The sequence below is a fragment of the Manis pentadactyla genome, chromosome 9 (genome assembly GCF_030020395.1).
Source record: "Manis pentadactyla isolate mManPen7 chromosome 9, mManPen7.hap1, whole genome shotgun sequence".
NCBI classification, from domain to species: domain Eukaryota; kingdom Metazoa; phylum Chordata; class Mammalia; order Pholidota; family Manidae; genus Manis; species Manis pentadactyla.
The window spans coordinates 28,938,078-28,959,564 of NC_080027.1; the positions used below are offsets into that span (position 1 = coordinate 28,938,078).

Below are 21,487 nucleotides of genomic sequence, written 5' to 3' on the forward strand. Positions count from 1 at the left end.
AGCAGGAGGAAAGCCAGTTGCACAGAGGGGAAGGACTGGTTACCATTAAAGGTTTCAAAATGAGGGACTTTAAAGAGAATTGAAAAAGGAAGTTAACAATGCCTTGTTTTTCTCTCTGTCTTCTAGGGATGAGACCATTGTAATGAGATCCAGGTGCAACCCTGGGCTTTGAGGTATCCCCATCCTTGTCTGTTCAGAAGCCCCCCAAACCTTCAATGCCTGTAGTTCACATGCCTCCTCTTCCAAGGAGCCTACCTGGATGGCCAGATTGCAGTCGTCACATGACACCCCACTGTCAAAATGATCTGTTTCCTTGTTCTTTTCCCCATGGTCTGTGAGATTCTTGAGACCAGGATATAAAAGGCATACATAGTAATTATAGGCTGAATGTTGACTGAATGAGCCTCTCTGTCTGGAAATAATCCACCACACACACACACACACAACACTCTCTGGGTGCCTTGCACTTACCTCACTCCTGTAATTTTTTTTCCACATTCTATCATGTACTATAATTTCTGTCCATTTAGCTTCATTATTAGGCTCAGAATTCTTCTACAAGCAAGATGAGATGATGCTGGTAATGTATTTGTGCCACATCCATTGAATAAATGACAGCTATTACTATTTGTGTAAAGGGTTACCTAAAAGAGCAGAAAATATATTTTATTTTTATTTAAAAAATAAGCTTCAGAAACTCACCTTGATGCTGATCTTTGTTTTGCAAGGGATCCTTCTTTGAGTGACCCTTCTTAATTATGCAACTACAAGAGACTTACTGCCTTGGAGGAAGGGAATATTACTATCTGTTCTTTCCCATTCCCTTTGGATGGAAAACTGAAGCTGGGATTAGGGAAGAGAGTTAGTGCTGAGTTGCACAACTCCAGGGGGCACCATTTATATGGTGATCTATTGTGTTAGATATAGAGACTCTTTGGAGCTAGGTGTGGAGGGATAGCCTTCCTTTTGAATACAGTATGGATGGTGTCCCTGGAACTATGCAAGCAGACAGCCTTAGGGAGAGGAAAGGAAAGGGACTCTGACTCTTTCTCTTTGAAGTTCAAGAATATTAGATCTCAAATGGCTTGGGATGGTGGTTACTGAGATCTGCTGGCAGCAAAGAAGATGAAGGGCCCCAGAGAGGCACCTGCCCTAAAAGAAGGGCTGTCTTTGGAGGGCGGGACCTAGCAGAGCTTTCTGCCTGAAGATGCTATGAAGAAACCATAGCAGAACACACTGAGCATGTATTAAGTGAGCTGAGGAGCTGAACCTTGAAGGCAAACCTTGGTGCATCATGCAGCCAGGGCAGGACCTGGACCAGCAACAGTATAACCTCAGCAGAAGACACGCCCAGTAGTCTGTGCAGGAGCAGCAAGGACCCAGCATAGCAGAAACAGAACAAAGAAACTTTTGGATTGGTCAACTCACCAGTTTTCTGAGATCTGTTGGCAGGAAAGAAGGTGGCGGGCCCTAGAGACGCACTTGCCATGAAAAGGTTTGTCTTTGGAGCCCTTCTGGCACATAGCTGGCACATGATGAGTGATCCATGAGACCAATGGATTGCAGAAAGTCCACCTTCTTAATAAAATTGGGAAATCAGGTCTTTGCAGGTTGATTCTGGAATAACTCAGAGTCCCGCTGTAAAACAGACTCCCACACCAACTTAAAAATGAACTTGAATCCCCACAGGGACACCGTAACCAAAATACCTTTCTGGGCTGCCTCCAGCACAAGTCAGAAACAGAAATGTGGATCTGGAAATCTCTTCTCTGTGTTTCACCAGTTGCCTTTCTCCGAAAGTCCAAAAAGTTGAGGTTGATGTCTTAATTCCACTTCAAGTTCTCCGTCCTGTACAGTCCAGGCTCAGTACATGTTAATGACTGACCAGCTAGCTGGCCAAGTGCAAAGTTTTGATATTGAAAGAACTGGAGTAGTTCATTATCAGTTGGTTCCAGGCATGAGATCAGAATGACAATTCAAGGAAACTAATTCCTTGTTATTTTGTGGGTGTGGTTTTCATTATTAAAAAACTAAATCCACCATTTCAGAAGAAGCATTCTATTTATAATTTTATAACCAGATAAACAAGAGTATCCTCTGACCCCAGGGTAGTGGTTGAGATATGGCCTTTGGTCCATCAGCTATAGGTCTGGATTGTGTCTTTGTAACTTATTAGTTGAGTGATCATCAGCAACTCACCTAACTTCCAAAGTATGTTTCTCATGTAAAAAAGGAAACTAAAATTATATGTAGTTCATAAAATGAAATGAGAAATTATATGTCAGGCACGGTGCCTGACACAGAATAAGCACCCAGTAAACGTTCGCTATCATTACTTATTATTTCCTTCATCACCAAACTCCCTCCTGCTCCCTTTCACTCCTTGCTTCCTGCTCACACCTCAGCCCACTGCAGTCCAGGGCCCGTGCTCCACACACTCTGGATGTTCTTTTAAAGATCTTCAATGACCTTCTCATTGCCAAGCCAATAAATATTTTTCATTGCTTTTCCTGCTCTCTCTAGGGTATTTGACATCATCAAAAACTCTCTTCTTTTTGGAATGTTCTTCCCTCCTGATTCTTCTAGTAAATCTCAACATCTTTCAGCTTTCTTTGCTGGCTTCTTCCTCTCTGCAGCCCTTATATGTTAGTATTCCTAAATTTAATCCTTCACCTATTTTTCCTTTTCACTTTCTTTGACTTCAACTATCATTTACAATCTCATTACCATTAAATGTATATTTATACTTCTAACTTAATCTCCAAGACTGTATTTTTGACATCTTACTTGATGTTCAGATTTCCTAAATGAGAACCTCAAACCTATTGTATATGAAGTAAAATGTGTCTTCTCCCACCCTTAAGCAGCCCCTTTTCCTGAGGTCCTTTTTATGTTAGTGCTGTTACTATTTATACCCAGTCATTCAAGCAAACTGACTTCGTAACCTCTCCCTCTCTCTCATTGCCCTCCCCCTGCCCCATATCCAATCATTCTATTCATTGTACTCTTAAATGGCTTGCAAATCAATCCTTTCTCCTCCATCCTCACCACCAGGACATTCATCAGCTCTTGCCAAAATATTGCAGTAGCATTCTAAATTTTAGCTTCCATTCTGTAATTCTAAACTCCAAATATAATCATATCGCTCACCTGCTAAAATCCTTTACAGACCTCACCCTCAAAACTGGACAGACCAGAGTGGGGCGACTTGAAAAAAAAACAAGAGTAATTTATTTTTTTTTAATTAGAACAGATTCAAGGTCATCTCTGTGGCAACCTTGAACTCGCTTGCATTCTGATATGTTTATGTGGAAAAGAAAGAAATGGAGTAAAAATGAGCACCCTCAAATCCACATTGGCCTGGGACTGTCCCCTGGGATTTCATGTGAACACTCTTCACTATGCATATTGTGGAATAAAGGTTGAGAACTACTGGCCTGTTTTCAATTGTTGCCAACTTCCAAATTTTCTTCCTTTGCTTTGCCAGTCCATACATTGTCTGGATTCGGTGCTCTGGATTCGGGTCCTGCCAGTGATTCCTGATAAATAAAATGCACAAGAGACTAAAATAGACATCAGAGTGATTATTTAATAATTTTCAATGAGAAATAAAACTGCCAAATATATTAGAATCTCAACATTTTATTGAAGAAAGCTTGTGCTTCTGGTTCCTAAGCTACATAGAAAGCCTAATTATAATCAGAACATTGCCTTGAGGGACTGGCTAAAATATGCTGCTATATAATTCTCACAATAAGGATGGCTGATAGCACTTGAAATTGATACCCTCCTTTATCCATCTCCACGGTAGGGACAGTCATTAGACATGGAAATAATTCATATTTTATCTCCAGCAAGGATATTTCACCCTGTGGGGCACTACTCACATTGGGGAAATACAATGGGAAGCGCTTACATTTGCTTCTCAGATGCTGGGAAAGTGACCGAGAGCTTTCCAGAAGTGACATGTGAGTTGATTCTTAAAGGATGGGTAGGAGTATTCTAGGAAAAGTGGCATTTACAAAAGCAAAGAGGCTTACAAAAGCATGATATTTTCTAGGAATGCTCAGAAACTTGGAGTGATAGTTTTGATAGAGGGTGAGAAGTGGTAGGAGAAGAAACAGGTCAAATAGGTCAGGGGCAATTATGGAGAGGCTCGCGTGCCATGGTCTATCAGGGTATTCAACAGGGCCACTATTAGCTAAAGGGGGCCCCAGTGAAAAGTTTAAGGCCCACTCCAGCCACAAGTAGAAGAAAAAGCATTCCTTTCCTTTCTCTTTCACATAGTGAGCAGGGTAAATGAGCATGTTTATCCTTAGAGAAGGTTTTGGGGAGGACAGACAGAGTATGTTTGACCTTCTATGACAGAAGCAAGCGTGCCTACTGAGTACCTGGCACATGGCCTGGTACTCAGTAGGCACTCAACAAATGCTAGTTGAATGAACAACTGGATGGATAGATGGATGGATGGGTAGGTGGGTGGGTGGAGAGACAGGTGGCAGATGCCTTTGTAGTTTACCAAACTCTAGATCTGGTAGGTACTTCAATAAAAATGCAAGTCCAGACAACTATGATTTGAGTCCAAACAAGTCACAAATCAGGAATGTGGGTACAGGGGCTGCTTTCGGTCCCATATTACCTCAGTGCTGTCCTGTTTGCTCTTGAGCTCCCTGCCTATGATGCTTGGCAGTGCTGCCTACCTCCGCCTATCTCAGAGTCCATGTTCACAGTGCACTGAATAGGCCACATTACTGAATTTAACCTCTGGGTTTTAGACTTGCTCCTCTTCTGCAAAGGTTTACATCCTTTCTTCCTTGCCCATTAATGGTTATTTATTATAAAAATTGATATTAAAAAGCAACCAAACTCAAAGAAAAAATTTTTCACATGATTATCATTTAATCAAATTAATATCTGATTTAACATTTGCCCTTGTTACCATATAGCTCTTTCCTAAATGCACATTCAATTATTACATATTTGCAGTAATACTATGGTCTTCTACATTTGATGTTTCAGTTTGACATTATACTATGACTATTGTTGCATGTTGTTTTAGTTTTGTTTTAACTTTCTTTGTACCCACATTTTCCCCACCCACTCCCAAAATACTAACCACCTGATATATCCTAATTCCACTCAATTTTCATGAAACCACATACAAATATATATTTTTTGGTTATTGTTTTGTAGAAATGGATTATGCTACACACAGTTTTCTGCTATTTGCTCTTCTCATTTAATAATACACCATGGATCTACCTTCAGGTCAACAGATCTAGACCCAGCTGATTCAAAATACACCTGCTAAATATAACTGTGTCAAGTTAATTCAACCTTCACTTACGATTTTCTAGTTCCAACCAACAATGTTGCAGTAAGTATTCTTGCATTAAACCCTTTAGTATATGTCTATTACTTCTGCAGAATATGTTCCTAGGCTGTTAGGTCAAAGGTATAAGTAAGTTAAACTTAGTAGATGCTGCAAGATGACTTTCTCAAAAGGTCACTTTCCCATATTCCCACAAGCTAACCAACTTCTCTGTGCAAATATTCTGAGAAGCAGTAAAGCATAATGATTGAGTAAAGACACTGTAGAGCAAGACTACCTGGCATGACTCGTAACTATCCCATTACAACCTGTGTGACTTTGGGCAAGTTAAGTAATCATGCTGTACCTCAGTTTCACATTTGTAAAATGGGGATAATAACAGACCTTATCTATTATTGATATGTGTAAAACACATAGAACAGTATCCGGCACATAATAAGTACTTAGTAAGGGTCAACTACAATTATAGTTGTGATAAATTGGATTGTGATAAATTGGAACATTAATATGATCAACTCACTATATTTCCTCCAATGGGATTTTTTTTTTTGTCGTGAAGGTAAGGTAGAAGATTTTCTTTACCTATTTCTAGGGAACAACAATCTCAGCAGTTATTAACACAAGCAAATCAGGATTTTCCAGCCATCCACAGCTATGACACATCATTTAACAGTGCTCCTCGATGTGTTTGGAAAGTATTCCTTTCTGTATGTATCATTCTTGTTTAATGAGTCCAGTGGAAAAGGGCAGTGTTCCTAAAGTGTGCATAATGGCAATAGCTCATGGCCTTTGCGGTACAGAGCTGCTGCCAAGTTTTCACAGTAATAAACAGAAAAGTGCCCGATTTCTCCACCCCTTTTTTATTAGAGACAATGTCGGTCTCTTTGTGTGAAAGGAATCAAGCCCTAGAGAGAAACTAGTTTTTTGTTTTTTTTCAGAAAGGACATAAAGTAAATATTTCACTTTATGGAGCCACTGATAGAACAATCCACTCTGCATCTTTCAAGCTGTTTTGTCGAAGCATGTAGTGAACTTTCCAAGTCCATGTTTACACTAAGTTCCAGTTTAACATGGATTCAAACAAACAGAAAGATCAAATATTTGGAGCTTTTTGGCAGATTGCTTTTGTGATTAAGAGACAAAGCGACATTCAGCAAGCTTGCAGCCAGGAAGTTTTCCTGAAGCAATTTTTAAAAATTATTGCAGAATCAGTCCATATTCAATTCTACTGAACCCATCAGGCATTTATTGAGCACTTGATACATACAAGACGTCACCCTAAGCATTGGTGGAGGCGCAGCACAAAGATAAATATAGCAGGACTAGGACACTCCGTGGAGAAAGTGCAGGCAGTGCTAAGCTATGTATTAGTTCTTTCTTGGTATCAAGTGCAGGAAAACCCCATTCAAGCTGATTTAAATGAACAAACAAAAAGTATTAGCTTATTTAATGAAAAATACAGAGGTGCTGGCCTCAAATGGGGCTTGATCCACGGGCTCTTTGGGATCCCAACTCTCTCCACCTTCTGAATCTGCTCTCCCAAGTACAGGCTTCCCTCTCAGATTCTGTGTGAAGGGAAGATGGCCTCCCACAGCTCCAGGTCTATCTCTTTCAAGATTCAAGTCTAACAGAAAATAGGCCTTCTCTTCCACAGCAGTATAATATAAGTTTTGGATATGATTAGTGGCTTGAATTTGTTAGCAAGTTTTTCCCTAAACTTATCACAGTGGCCCAAGGGGGGCCATGTTCTAACCAGTCAAGGCTGAGTGACTTGCCCTGGAGCCTTGCAGACAAGGATGGAGTCAGCATCTGCCAAAGTGAGTGGACTGACGTAGAGAGCATGAGCAATTCCCCAGAGGGGGAAAAAAAATCAGAGTTCTATTACCATAAGAAGGAGAAATGATTCAAAAACAAATATAACAGAGGAATAAACACAGTATGATGAAAGATGGGGTAGAAACATATTCTGGTTTTAAGGATCTATGAAGTGGAATCAAGAAGAGGAATAGAGTTCAAATCCCTTCCCATTCTGAGAATCTGTAAACATAGGGATTGCCCTAAAACACATAGCTATTATAAAGGGTTTGCAGTGTAATCTAGTGCCTAAGAGTTTTTTCTAACTCTGATGTCAGACAAGTCTGGGTGTGGGGCCCAGATCTGCCCCTTACATGATCTTGGGCCTCAAAGCCTATTTATATCTGATATGAATATTAACAGTCCCTACCTCATAAGGCTTTATAAGGATTAAATATGATGTTTATTACGGCATCCTCATGTTGGAACTATATCCCCAAGTCTTTATGACTGTATGTCTTTATATCGTCATCTTCTATTTCCTTTCAGCCCACTGAAATTAGGCTTCCTCCTCACCATACTAATTAAACTTCTCTTACTAAGGAAATCAATGACCTCCTAATGGCTAAAGCTACTGGATGATTCTCAGCTTTTATTTGATTTGACTTCTCAATAATACTAACATTCTTGTTCACTACTCCCTCCTTATTGAAATTCTTTAATCCGTGTCCTTCAGTTATTTTTCTTTCTGTATTTTCTTTCCATTTATATTACCCTTCCTTCTTTGTATTCTTCCCTAGATGCTCTTCCTCTCTCCACCCAACCTTAGATTTTGAGTTTTCTGGGAGTCTATCTTTTTTCTTTTAGTACTTATGTAATTATAATCATGACTTCCCATGGTCTTTTGAATAGCCTTTCTGTGTTAGGGGAAATTCCCATATTTAAGTGATAAATTTTTCAGTGTAGTATCAGGAGGCAGGCACGCAATCTTTGTACCATCAACCTGTTCCAACCATACGGGATTTAACTAGAAACCTGGTATTTTTTAGTTATCAACCTCCAGCTTCCCCATCTTTTCAAGCTCTAAGCAACCACTAATCTATTATCTGTCTTTAGATTCACCTATTCTGTGTTTCATATAAATGGAGCAGTAAAATATATGGACTGAATTTTTCATTTAGTGTAATGTTTTCAAGGTTCATCCATGTGGTAGCATTCAGGAAACTGAATCTCCAGAATGTAAAATTTGACCAAGGTTAAACAGCTAGAAAGTGACAACTGAGATGCACACAAATCCAGGAGTATCTGATGCTTTCATTCTTGCTCTTAGTCACTACATCACTGCCTCTTAACCATGCTATACAGCCTTGTGGAACACAGAACTAGATGGGGGCGAGGCCAGGTAAACCCTCACTGGACATCTTTTTAGGAGCATGACTGAAATTTCATCCTGAAAACCAAGTGAAACTGTCTAAGTAAGGCATTTCTGAAAAATTAGCAATTTTTAAAACTAGGGAAACAGAACTTAGCTCTATCAGATATTTAAACAATCTACATCCACAATAATTAAGTATTAGTGGCCAACATTTATATAGCACTTAGGATAAGCTTCTAAGAACAGTTCTAAGTACTTTACATATTAACTAATTGTCACACCAACCATTTGAAATGTGTGTACATTAGTGTCCCCATTTTGCAGATGAGAAAGTTAAGGTGCTGGGAGTTTAAGTAACTTAGCCCACATTTTAGAGTCAGTCGGTGGTAGAGCTGGTTTTTGAAATCAGGCAGTTTGACTCCAGATTTGGGGTTCTTAAACACTATCTTCCTAAGCCAAACAAACTAACAAACATAGAGCAAACAAAGAAAAGAAGGTTATCAAATCTCTAGGAGGGAGGTTATTTAAGTTTAAAAGTAACAAAAGATAACACAATGTTAAAAAGCAATACATTGCAGTACAAAAAAAAATTTATTCTGTACACGAGCAAACTGAAATCAAAAGGAAAGCAACAAATGGGAAAATGTATTTACAGCTGTATGTAAGGTAAGAATTAAATAACATGAAAAAGAATTTTTTATTAAGGTATCATTAATATACAATCTTTTGAAGGTTTCACATGAGCAACATTGTGGTTACTACATTCACCCATATTATTGAGTCTCCCACCCTCACCCCATTGCAGTTCCTGTTCATCTGTGTAGTAAGATGCTATAGAGTCACTACTTATCTTCTCTGTGCTATACTATCTTCCCTGAAATCACATGAAAATTAACAAGAAAAATATTAAAGGGCCATATGAGGAGGTGAAAAAAGATCATAAATAGATTACATCCAAAAAAGAAATACTTGCTTGAACTATTTACAATAGCCAAGATATGGAAGCAACCTAGTGTCCATCAGTAGATGAATGGATAAAGAATATGTGGTACATATACACAATGGAATATGATTCAGCCATAAGAAGAAAACAAATCCTACCATTTGCAACAACATGGATGGAGCTAGAGGGTATTATGTTCAGTGAAATAAGCCAGGTGGAGAAAGACAAGTACCAAATGATTTCACTCACTTGTGGAGTATAACAACAAAGCAAAACTGAAGAAACAAAACAGCAGCTGACTCACAGACTCCAAGAAGGGACTAGCAGTTACAAAAGGGGAGGGGTGTGGGAGGATGGGTTGGGAGGGAGGGAGATGGAGATTAAGGAGCACTATAAGTAGCACACATAATATAGGTAGGTCACAAAGAAGGCAGTACAGCACAGAGCAGACAAGCAGTGACTCCACAGCATCTTACTATGCTGATGGACAGTGACTGCAATGGGGTGTGTGGGGGGGAACTTGATAATATGGGTGAATGTTGTAACTACAGTGTTGCTCATGTGAAACCTTCATAAGGTTGTATATCAATGATACCTTAACAATAAAAGAAAAATACTTGCTGGAGAAAAAATATTTAACCAGATTAATAATGAAAGAATTCAAGTTAAACCTATGATGAACTTTTTTTCCTATCAAATAAGAAAAATACGTACTATTAAAGGAGACTGTCTAGTCTTGACTAGGGTGTAATACACTGGCTTTCTCAAGCATTGCTAGTAGAAGTATAAACTAGTAGAGCCTTTTGTCAAATTACCATGTAGTGTAAATCCAAAACCTTAAATATTCATATCACTTGATCTCTCTTGGACTATAGCCTAAGGAAATAAATATAAATTTAGAAAAGGCTTTATGTTCAATGACATTCATAACAATTTTGACAAAAATATTGGAAGCCATTTGATTATCTAACAATGAGGAAACAGTTAAATTATTCAGAATATACACATTATGTTGCCCTTGAAACTGTATTTACCCAATAACATAAAAAACTGGGGATATATTCCTGTTATATTTTTCAATGAAAAAAAAAAGCCAGGATAAGAATGTTTATTTATTTTAAAATGTATGATTGCAACTATTAAAGAATAACCTAGTGAAAGACTCAAGAGGAACATATCAAATTATGAAGAAATATTTTCTTTCCACTCTATCATCTGCCAAATTTTCTATAGTGAGCACTCACTGATTAATTTTATAACAGGAAAAAATAAAATATACTTTGCTTTTAAAAAACAGTTAATGGTACAATAGGCAAGATATGGAAGCAACCTAAGTGTCCATCAGATGAATGGATAAAGAAGATGTGGTACATATACACAATAGAATATGATTCAGTCATAAGAAGAAAACAAATCCTACCATTTGCAACAACATGGATGGAGCTAGAGGGTATTATGCTCAGTGAAATAAGCCAGGCAGAGAAAGACAAGTACCAAATGATTTCACATATATGTGGAGTATAAAAACAAAGAAAAACTGATGGAACAAAACAGCAGCAGAATCACAGAACCCAAGAATGGACTAACAGTTACCAAAGGGAAAGGGACTGGGGAGGATGGGTGGGAAGGGAGGGATAAGGGCGGAGAAAAAGAAAGGGGGCATTACCATTAGCATGTATAATGTGAGGGGGGGCATGGGGAGGGCTGTGCAACCCAGAGAAGACAAGTAGTGATTCTACAGCATCTTACTATGCTGATGGACAGTGGCTGTAATGGGGTTTGTGGGGGGGACTTGGTGAAGGGGGGAGCCTAGTAAACATAATGTTCTTCATGTAACTGTAGATTAATGATACCAAAATAAAAAAAAAAGAAAGCACATACTACAAATTGAGAAAACTATGAAAAAAAATAAAATAAAAAACAGTTAATGGCACAAGAGGCAAGATATTGAAGCAACCTAAGTGTCCATCAGATGAATGGATAAAAAGATGTGGTACATATACACAATGGAATATGATTCAGCCATAAGAAGAAAACAAATCCTACCATTTGCAACAACATGGATGGAGCTAGAGGGTATTGTGCTCAGTGAAATAAGCCAGGCGGAGAAAGACAAATACCAAATGATTTCACTCATCTGTGGAGCATAAGAACAAAGAAAAAACTGAAGGAACAAAACAGCAGCAGAATCACAGAACCCAACAATGGACTAACAGTTACCAAAGGGAAAGGACTGGGGGGTGAGGGGGAAGGGAGGGATAAGGAGGAAAAGGGGCATTATGATTAGCACACATAATTTAAAGGGGGGCACAGGGAAGGCAGTATAGCAACCACAATGTTGTTCATGTAAGTGTATATTAATGATATCAAAAATAAATAAATAACAGTTAATGGGTTGTGTTATGCGTTCAGTTGACTGATCCCAACAACTCCATCTCTCACTGACACAGCTATCTGACCCAGGGGAGGGGTATGCGTATACCCCTTTGAAGGGCCAGCTCTGGAGATAAGCTTCCATTGACCTGCGGGCTTGCTGATTTTCTAGCAATGCCAGATAAGGAGTTTTAAACACAGAAGGAAACTATAGAGCCACTGGCTGGTCCGCGTCAGGAGAACCCAATCAGTGCAGTTTTTGTTTCTTCTGGTCAGTGTCACTGAAAGAAAACGAGATTACACTGTGGCTTTTGCACTCTGTCCAGGACACCAGGCTCCACCACTTGGAGAGCTGAGGTGGCTGGCTCTGGCAGCAGAGGAATGCCTGGCTGGGAAGATAGAGGAAAACGACACCCGGTGGAGAAGGGTGCAGATAAAATCTCCAAACAAAGACAGTCACTCTGGCTAGTTTCCAAAGTCTGAGGAGCAAATAGAAACCTCCACGAAAGAGAGAATTACATATGGATTGGAATTCCCTGGCCTGACCCTTGGGAAGGATTAGGTGCCCTACGAGTTCCTCCTCCTGTTCCTCATTCTTTCATTTGCCAGTTAATTGGGTACATAGGATACACCGGATGTGGCTCCTCATAGATTTGCTTATAGATTCATACAAGAGACAAACAGGCAGACAGACATTAATTCCAGGGTACAGGATGCTATGCCTGTAATTTCAGAGCATCTTCAACGATTGAGCAAGACTTTTTGAAGGAAGTTGATGCAAAGTAAAACCTTAGAAGAGAGAGCCTGATGACGGTGATTGAGTGTGGGAGAGAAGATCTTCCAGATTAAAGAAGTGGCTAATATCTGCAAGCAAGAAAAGTAGAGCGCATTGGAGGAAGCTTGAGACGTCTGGAATGGAAGACAGGAAAAGGGCAAGTGCCTTCTTCTTGTTCCCCTTAGATTGAGTTATGAAGAAAGGTGAGAAGAAAAAGAAAAATAGATTTGCAAAAGACTTCCTCTTCTTTCTCTCAAAACTTTGCCCTTTTCCTTTGTCTCAGAGTATGCTATTCTCGCTCACCTAATCCTTGTGCTGTTGTTTGAAGATTACAGAGGAAATTAAAGGACAGAAGCAGCCCAGGGTTGAAGCCTGCAATCCATAGAGATGCTGCAGCCATCACACACAGATGATATTGACCAGCCAGGCCAAAGGTGACACGTGCTGCCCTGAAACACAGGAACTGCAATCATTTTCAGTTCCAAGGGGTCAGTGGTGGGGCTGGGGATGTCATTCAGTCATTCCGCATATGCTGAATGCAGAATGGGTATCCTATCCCCTAATGTAACTCACAGCATCACTGGAGAGGTAACACACAAACAGGAATGGTATATATTTACTTGATAGGAGACAATAATGGAGTGGGGTGTACAACAAACTTTAATTGAGTCCTTACAATAGTGTCAGACACTATATGAAGTGATGGGGAGAAAAGACAAAAAAAAAAAAACTATCCTAAAATAGATCAGGATCTACTAGCCTGTGGATATCTGTAATGGAAAGAGAACAAGATCAGAAATGGACACCGAAATTCAATTTAAAAGTTGGTGTCTACAGGGCATAAATATGCAAAGAAGTAAAAAGCTAACCTTTTCAAACAATAAGGCTTCTCTCTCACTTACCAACTTAACATTTCCCTGTATGGCCCCGGAAGATGACTGGTTAGCCAGAGACGGGTAAGATTCCTCAAGGGAGGAACAACCTAAGACAGGCACAGTCGCAGGGGGGCCATCAGGTGAGAAAATGGGGATCAGCAGAGGTGAGGCTTAGAACCTCCCCCCTCATGTTCTGAGAGAAATCTTCTGCATACGTGGATGTTTTATTGCCCTTGTCTAGCTCGGATTAACACATAGTCTACAGGCACACACCTGATCATCTACATTTGCTCTCTTACAACACTAAACTATGTTTTCTACCTTTATCTCGTATCTACCTACCACTTCAGCATTTTATTAAAAATAATAATAATAAAGAGAGAAATGTGGTATCCACATATAAATCAAGTATAAAAATCAAATGAATATTCATATTTGAACTGACTGTTTATAGTTCATAATGCATGAACAAAACCGAAAGCTTCTGTGATGACTGCCCTTGTAATGTTCACCATGTAACTTATTCACTATGTAAGAATTTGTACTCCGTGTAAGAACTTGTTCATTATGCATCAGAAGATTGGAGACTGACGAAAATTAGGCTTGGGGTGGATTAATGATTGTGCATTGAGTGTTGACCCCCCTATACAGAATTTTATTGTTGTTAACAACCATTTGATCAATAAATATGAGAGATGCCCTCACAAAAAATATATATATATATAAACACACTTCCAATGGTAAAATAAATAAGTAACTGGGATGTAATGTATAGCATAAGGAATATAGTCAAAATATTGTAACAACTTGGTATGGTGATAGCTGGTACCTAGAATTATCATGTATATAAATGTTGAATCACTGTGTTGTACACCTGAAACTAATGTAATACTGTGTGTCAACTACCCTTCAATAAAAAATAATTATCGAGGAAAAAATAAATAAATAAATAAAATAAAAGTTGGTGTCTAATTATCTTGTGTACTTATTAAAGATAGATTCACTGGCCCTCTTCTTTTGTACAACTCATTAAGGGCTGAATAACAAGTGGGTATCTCACAACTCCTTCACAGATGAGAAAACCCACAAAAATATGGTATGGTCAAAAGTACAAATTCAGAGAGCCCTAAGTTTGCACAGAGGACTGAGCTCATTCAACTTGTGTCCTTGGGCAGATTACTTAACCTTTTGGAGCCTCAGTCTTCTCACTTAAAACAGACAACAATAGTTGTGTGTGGCATGTAATGTAAGTGGCCTACCCAGAGACAGAAGCTCCCCCAGTTTTGTTTGGGGAAGGAAACTGTCTAACCTAGATGATAGCTTGTGACTAATCTAAGGCCTACGGTGATAGTCATGAGATATCTAGTAAAATTCTTTGCAGACCATTGAGTTTGTCACTACTCCACCACGGTAGCATGAAACAGCCATAGACAATACTTAAAAAGGAATGGGTGTGGCTATGTTGCAACAAAACTTTATTTACAGAAAAAGGCAGTGATCCAGATTTGGTTGTGATTTGCCCAACCTTAGAGTAAACACCCTGAAAAGCCTACTCCCTACTTTTTCCATCTCTTTTGTACTAAAGGTATCCATGACCCTGCTGTGACCTGAAACCTTTATAGAAGTTTCACAAAGGAGTTTCTGGGAAACTTTTTGCTTTTCTGATAAAATAGGGACTAATATGGCTGGCCTTATACTTCCCTCTCAATTCTGGGTGTGGATGTGATGTCTGGAGCCGATGCAGCTAAGGACAGTGATGGAGAAAAAACAACTAGCTCCTTGATGTCACCACTGAGAAGCTGCTTCAATGCCAGCACCACCTACTGGACTATTAAACCCATACTTTTTTAAGCCATTGCATTTTACAGTCAAATCTATTCCCAAGTATTTCCAATATATCACAGGCTTATTGTAAATATGAGATGGGATTAATATACAAGTCACAGAGTAGATGCTCCAATAAGTGATGGTTTTCTTCACATTTCATTTCACAGAAAATTGATATCACTCCCTTTGTGATCAGTACTGTTAACATTTTACACAAGCTCCTTTTATGAATAAATTACCTAGAATGAAATATTTTTCAGACTCATCTCTAGCTTCACTCTAATTTTAATTTTCCAAGGCCTCAGAAAGACCGGGAAAGGGAAGGACTAGAAAGAATATCTTGTTTAGCAGGAACCCGAGTATGAAAAGATGCCAGGTAAGGGTCAAACAAACTGGAGAAACCAATCTCTCCCTAGTAACAATTAATGTAAGTGTCCTTCTGCGCTTCCTCTCTCAGCTGTTTGCCAAGGTTCCTCATGCCTGCCTGCAACTGACTTCAGATGTGAAGACAGGAAGCACAGAGGGTGTCTGGGATAATACATGGTTCACAAGAGACCATCAGTAGATTCTATTTTCCCTCCTCTCTTCTCCCTGCCTTGCAGTCTCAGTGTCAGCTTATTAAAGAATCAGACTCAGTGTGCAAGGGAGCCCCATGATGAAGACAGTTTAAGCCTGAAGGAGGAGGAGAGGTCAGAGCATGACTAGTCCAAGGATTGGGAGCAAGAATTAACAAGGGTTTAGAAATGTTCAGAGTCAAGCACGTCAGAAACAAATTTCTGAGAAGCAGGTGACTGGAATCTCTCTCTCTCTCTCTTAAAATAATGGTGTGTGTGTGTGTGTGTGTGTGTGTGCGCGCGCACGCACATGTGCGCACGCATGAGCTAAAAGTACCCATGCAGACACAGACAGTATTCAAGAAATGTATGTGAAAGTACGGGTCAGTGGGTAGGTGGACAGATGGACAGATCATTAGAGACAGGAATGGAAAATGTGGGTAATGGGCAGCACCGGTCTGGCTGTCTCTTGACTTGGCCTGGCTTTGCAAGAATTTTTTGAATTCTCTGTTGCAACTACTCAATTCATCTGTTATAAATTGAAAGCGGCCACAGACGATATGTAAGGGAACTCAAACGGATGTGTCCCAACAGAACCCTATTTATAAAATTAGGTGATGGTCCAGATTTAGCCCACGGGTCATAGTTTTCTCATCCCTGCTCTACACTAATGTGCACATCTGGGAGCACCTCCTGGAACCGCAGCACCCATTTTGCTACCAAACTGAGGATGGAGACAGATAAAGAAATACAGTCCTTGATGGGAGCCTCTCATCCTAATACACGTGGAACCCACCTTCAGTCTGGGCTTCTTATCTTGTAAGATACTAGATTTCCTTTTTATTATGTCCATTGAGTGGGCTTTTCTCTTACTTGTAGCCAAGAGTATCCTAGCTACTATGTTTCCCTAAAAGGAAATGGTCTCCCTTGTCTATTTCCGCCCCCCAAGCTAGTAAATGTCCTGAAGTCTGGTAGGAGTAGGAGAAAGAAAGAAAAAAAAAAGGAATGCCTCCTTACTGAAGACTTCCCAGTGTAATAATTCGCTTTAATTTAGTTGATTTTTAAATTCCTTAGAAATTGCTGTGCTGCTAACCACCCTGAACTATCCCTGATCTGTTACAGTAGGGTTCTGAGAGGTTTAAGGTTTAGGGATGAGTGGGGTATAGTGCCTGCCCTTGTTTACTGAGCTACCTTCACTAGCCACTCATTTAGACTATCTTTCATTTGCCTCTTATTGTTTCCTACCTGCACATTTTATCTCTACCAATTTAGAGAGAAGCTCTTTTATGGCAGGAGACTTTTTGTAGGTCTGTCAGAATTAGGCTCTCAACAAGGATCCATCATATGCATTAATAACTGAATTTTTGAAAGTGTACTTTTGTGAACATATTACAGAAATAAGTACATTTGGGATCATTTTAAACAGCTCCAGTCTGCTTCAGCTTCTTAATGAAAACAAAAAAATTGAGTCTATCTGGGAAATGTTTTTTAAACTCTACTGATTTTGAACTATTGATTCATTCTTTCTTTAAGGGGAGTATTTTCCCCACAGTGAAACTTGTACAGTATGCATTTGTATACCACAGGAGCCCACTCTTCTAGCATGAGGTTGTTACAGTCAACATATCACTATATGGACAGGTTTACCATCCTTTTTCCAAAATTAACAAGGCATTGTTACTATGTATGAATATCAGCGATTGGCCTGTAACTTTGGGGTAATTTCCAAACATAGTTGGGTAAAATACATAAGAGTAGTATGCCAAGAGATGAAACCAGATTATTATAAGAAGCAAAAAAAGAGAGAGAGAGAGAAAAGATCAGTCCAGTTTAGGCTGGCCATAATTACAGGCTACATGCAATGAAATGTGGTAATTTGATCCTAGTTGGTTTAATGGTATTATACCTTTTTTGCATCAGTAGCCCCCAAATTGCCTTTTGTATGAATTATGTTACAATAAATTTGTAATTCTATCAGAAAGATTACTTAAACAGAACAGGTAGAATTATCATGTGGACTTTAAAAAAAAAAAAAGATAACCATGGGGTTTTTTTAAATCAAGATTTCTACATACCCTAAGCACCTTTTTAAAAAAATTACAGATTAATTTTTCTGACTGTGTGAATAACATGTGCATACTGTAGAAAGTACAAAGAAAAAACAAAAAATTATGCATAAACTCAGTCTGAAGATAACCACTGTAACAATTCTGCAGCAGTTCCTTCTAGCTCCCTCCCTCTCTCATAGAAAAAGCTAGACTTGTTTTAAGGTCTATGGTTAAGATCACATTGTACATCATAAACATTTTCCAGGATCACTAAGAATTTTTCACTAAGCTTTGTAGATAATCTTTTATTTTAGCTATTTTTCAGTACACTATATCCTCCACCTCCATTTTAGTTTAAAGGATAAGACACTCATGGCATTTAAAAATATTTTTTTAATAAAAATAATTTACAATCCTATTATTTTCTGTAACTATTCTCTTTTTTCCTATTCTTTCTCTTACAGAATGGAAGCTATTTTGTATTCTATTACATGGTAATTTTGACTGGAACACTTTCTTCAGAGAACATCTTACGGTAGTGGTTCTCAAAGTGTGGATCCTTGGCCAGCAGCAGCAGCCATCACTTAGGAATTTGTTAGAAATGCAGATTCTTAGGCTCCACTCCAGACCCACTGAATCAGAAATGAGTTTAGGTAGCGGGAGATGGGGATGGCAGCAATCTGTGTGTTTTTACAAGCCATCCAGGCAATTCTGATGTACATTAAACTTCGAGAACCACTGTCTTACAAGATCAACAATCTGCAAAACATCCTTTAGGAACAATTTGCAAATTTGCTTTTCTGACCAGGCTCTATTTCCTGGAAGGAAGACACAAATTTCTGGCTGCCTGTGTTCCCTGAAGGTAGAATGGGAATATTAGCTGCCTCCTCAAGTAAGAATTAAATATTAAGAATCAGTAAAAGTGCTTTGCAAACAATCAAGTGGTGAAGTGAGATGTAGATTTAGTTACTATTACAGTAATCTTGAATTTAAGCTGAAAGATTTATATAACTAACTCTGGAGAAGGCCAAGTGGAATGTGGACACAGATGGTTCTTAACTTTCACATACTTGATTTTTATATAACCTGATTTTCACACATAACACATGCCACCCCTAAAATGCCTTTCCCACACCAAATCTGGAATTTCCTACACTTGCCGTTTAATGAGCAATTTGAGGTATCCCATGGCCGCACCACCTGCCAGCCCACAGCTCTGCTTTGGCAGGGCACATCCTTCCCTATTTTAAAGTTTTTGTGCATATTTTATTCATCTATCCATTACTATTTACAAAGAAAACAAGAGAGAAACAGGAAAAGACAGTCCTCAGCCATGTTTAGTTTGTATTACTTTTCTTTGACAGCCTTAGGCTATGATTGTTCATATTTTTGTTTTATGCATGTTACACAATTAAATATTTCCTAGTTACACAAATTAGCATTTCTGTCAAGTTCTCTGCTTCCTGAGTTCTCTCTGCTTCTTCTGTCAGTGTGTTCTCCTTGATCTATCATAGCCTTCATGTGTGATGATCCTCAGATGACTGTAAATCCCCAGTTATCTGTTCATAGTCTCATGATTTATGGTACCTGGTGTGGGCTCCCTCTCCAACCACTCAGGCTCATTTACCCCAACAGGTCTTTCTCCTAACAGAAAGGGTGGCTGCGATCCTCATACGAGTAGGTAGGGCCCTGACCAAGATACTCCACTTGAGGGACTTGGGCATGGGGCAGACATGCAGGCTGAAGACCCCTTATCCCCTCACCCCTACCTCCTCCCCAGGCAAGGAGGGCTTCACTTGGGCATTGGAGGACATCAATGAATTTTTCACCTACACAAAAATAACTTACATTTTTTATTACTTCAGAGTCCATTTTGGGTTTTTCCATTTATCTCTCTCAGCCCTTGAGCCCCACACATCACTATCCTTCCGAGGATAGGAGGTTCACATTATTTGGAAGGAGATTCTGGGATTTTCACCCAAGTCGAAGGCGGTGGCGGCTGCTGGCTACTCAGGGGCGGTGGTAGTAGGAGGCCAAGGGGCTTTGTTGCTATGGATGCAGGTCTGTAATTAAAAGTCCTAATAATTATCTCAGGGCCCCCTATGCTCTTGATTTATACATTTATACATTCTAACTCTGAACTGGGAGTTTTTATAAACTTTTATCTTTCTTTCTGGCCCAATCTGTTTTTTATAGAATTCTCTATACCAGTGGTTCTCCTAGTGCCTGAACCAGCAGCATCTATAGAACCTGGGAACTCGTGAGAAATGCAAATTATTTATCCATAATACTGCTAATGAATATTTGGTTGCTTCTGGATAGTATAAATAAAGCTGCTGTAAACATTCTTGTACAGGTGTTTCTGCAGACATATCTCTTCATTTCTATTGGGTAAAGAGCTAGACATAGAATTTTGGGACAAATCCAATTTGATGCAATCCAAAAAATTTTCATAATTATGATGCACTAGTGGTACAGTGCTGTGGATATATTTTTTTATGGTTGCCAGGTAAAATACAATAAGTCCCAAATATTGCATTTGGGACATACTTTTACAAGAAAATTATTGTTTATCTGAAATCCAACTGGGTGTCCTGTATTTAAAAATTTTTTTTTTGCTAAGTATGCTAACCCTAGTTTCTTTTAATTATCATTTATGTTATTTTAAGGGCTTCAGAGAGTGGAAGAAGCAAGACTGACTTGTATGATGAATCCACCATCTTGATTCAAGATGGAAATTTGGTGGAAAAGCGATAGCTTCATAACCCACTTATCAAACTGCTCATTCTTCTGCAAAATACCCTGCCAAGCCAGTGAAAATACGCCATCGGGAAGTCCTCCTTCCCAACATTAAATCAATACCTGATGTCTACAAAATGTCATTTCAAACAGGCTAAGTACAGAATAAGAGGTAAGAAATTACCTTAGATAAGAAATTTCACTGTCTATATTTAATGTTTATGTTGTGTTTTGCACATTGATAATATTCATGTTTATACTGGATAACACTCAGGCCTCTATTTTTAATTAAGATTAAAACCTTTATAACATATACAAGGGACTTCATAAATTTTTTAGCTCTTGGGGATAAAATTCCTCACATAACATGTAAGGTTACTGCTTGATTTTAATATATTTAACTTTTCATACAGGTTTTCAGAAACTCATTAAACACAAAAATAGAACTGCCTCTAAAAAGATGTAATGGGCAGAAAAAGTTTTTAGATTTAACTATTAGACCCGTGGGCTAAAAAATTAAATATCTAGATGTTTTATTAGCTTTCTAGCAAGCTTAACCAATTTTGTTACCCTACCATATGTTTTTACTAGATAAAGTATCTTAGTATAATTAGTTCTTTCTTAGCAGTTATGGATGTTACGAGATTATATTACATTCTGCCTATGGATATTTTGGACTTGCATTCATTTGTCCTGTAATTTTAAAAATGTGAGCTCCTTCTCCCCCACTGTTTCGGTACAATCTTTTGTGGTAAGTTGGTGGAAGGATGCCACCCTGGTTTTTAGGCTTCTGGAAGAACATTATTCCTGTGGAGCTGTGGTCACTACTGAGTTATTACTGAAGAATCATGT

The 21,487-nt window shown here is 38.8% G+C and overlaps 1 protein-coding gene across 1 annotated transcript in view; it reads right to left on the reverse strand.

The window, feature by feature from the left end:
- Nucleotides 1–497: 497 nt before the first annotated feature.
- Nucleotides 498–21,487, reverse strand: part of LOC130685025 (neuronal PAS domain-containing protein 3-like) — a 48,460-nt gene continuing 27,470 nt past the window's right edge. Inside the window, exons 6-7 of the mRNA XM_057508191.1 lie at nucleotides 1,429–3,539; nucleotides 498–644 (exon numbers count right to left, since the gene is read on the reverse strand). The gene's annotated coding sequence lies outside the window, so the exon portion shown is untranslated. The remainder of the gene's footprint in view (nucleotides 645–1,428; nucleotides 3,540–21,487) is intronic.